This window comes from Octopus bimaculoides, chromosome 10 (assembly GCF_001194135.2).
Source record: "Octopus bimaculoides isolate UCB-OBI-ISO-001 chromosome 10, ASM119413v2, whole genome shotgun sequence".
NCBI lineage: Eukaryota > Metazoa > Mollusca > Cephalopoda > Octopoda > Octopodidae > Octopus > Octopus bimaculoides.
In genome coordinates this window covers 51,614,663-51,616,703 of record NC_068990.1, presented here as the reverse complement: position 1 = coordinate 51,616,703, position 2,041 = coordinate 51,614,663, and positions in this window count along the sequence as shown.

The window sequence follows — 2,041 nt, the reverse complement described above, 5'->3', positions numbered from 1 at the left end:
ATATATATATATATATATATATATATATATAAATGTGTGTGAGTGTGTGTGTCCCTCTCACACTGTCTAACGGTGAATGGATACAACGTCTTAGATACATACATGCAAATATAAAGCTACTTATACATACGTACAAACGCACACAATCATATAAACACGTATACACTCTCACATATATACGTATAATCTTAAAGTGTACACATATATACGCTTAGCCATCTACACATATATATGTCACTATTTATGCAGCCAACGGTTAAAAAAAAAAATTATACATAGACATATACCTATATATATGTACATACATATATATATAATATGCATATATTTACACACATACTCATACGTGCATGCATGTACCCACTCATACACACACATATACTCAAACAACACTCACACACACACACACACACACACACACACACACACACACACACATACATACGCACGTTAAAATACACATACATCTACACAATATTTTTCTCCGATCAAGACGGCGAGTTGGCAGAAACGTTAGCACGCCGGGCGAAATGCTTAGCGGTATTTTGTCTGCCGCTACGTTCTGAGTTTATATTCTGCCGAGGTCGACTTTGCCTTTCATCCTTTCGGGGTACATTAAATATGTACCAGTTACGCACTGGGGTCGATGTAATCGACATAATCTCTTTGTCTGTCCTTGTTTCTCCCCTCTATGTTTAGGCCCTGTGGGGAATCAAGACATAAATATGTTTCTCCCATTAAACGATGAGATTGGAGAATTTCAATATCTGTGAAAATTGTAATTTTGAGTACTATGAATGCATTGTAATGATCAAAAGCTAGTTGATTTCCTTCGTTCACCTGGCGTATTACCAAACAGTGATATGCCTACATAAAAATAACGAAATTTTGCTGATAGCACATAGAGAAAAAATACACTCACAAATCATTGAAAGACTTTGGAGAGACATAAAAGAATCAATCAAAAAGTCAGAAATTCGATCAAAATATATTGAAGAAATATCAGACGAAATACTGATAAGCATTTCGCCCGGCGTACTAAGGATTCTGCCAGCTGTCCGCCTTAATCTATACCTATAAAATGCAGGATGTGCGTGTGTACGTGAATGTACTTTGTGCACGTCCACAAATTAGCACGCATGTCGCTCTAATTTTAGGATGACATTGGTCACGACCATGGCTGTGCTTTTGTCAGCTTATTTTCCACGAGGCACTCTCGTTCAGCGGTAAAAATCGATATTCAGCCATAACTTTTACCAATTTTCATGTCGGTGAAATCTGTAAGTTTTCTAATATGTGTTAAGTCCCTTGTCTCGCAATGACGAAAAGTATTATACAGAAAAACAAAGATGAATCCCTCTGAAAGAAATGCATATATAGTTTTAATTTTTCTATATATTTCATTTTAAATAAAATTTTGAATGTTAGATAATTAATGTTGGTTTATTCAATTAGAAAACAAAACCTAATGATGATGTAATTAACAACTAGTACATTTCGTTTCTAAGTTTTTGTTTGCTTTTATGTTTAATTCTTTACTTGACTGTTACCTTTCTTACGTAGAGTGTCTGCATTCTAACTTTTTAAATTTCTGTTCGCTAGAAACCTCACAACAAACTTTGTTCATCCACAACATTCTTTCCATTCATTTCTGTTTATGAAATTCTCTGTACGGTGGTCGAGGCAAATCGATGACTTCGTGCTGTAGTCGTTTTTCTTCCTATGTGATTTAAAGCATTTTTTTATATATGGCATTTCAACATTAGAAACGAGTTCCGAACATGCTATTCAAGTTCCCTAAAACTTATCTTCTGCCATAAAATCTTCGATGATATAATGATATCAGAAATAAATCATTGCTTTAAATTCCACCTCCCAAAAAACCTACCATCCAATGAGTGAAACACCTCAAAACAACAATTCAAATGGGATAGAGAGTACACGCATCACAACAACAATAACACCAAGTCTGTGGTTGTTTGTATGCGTGTGTGTGTGTGTGTGTGTTTCTGTGTGTGTGTGTGTGTGTGTGTGTGTGTGT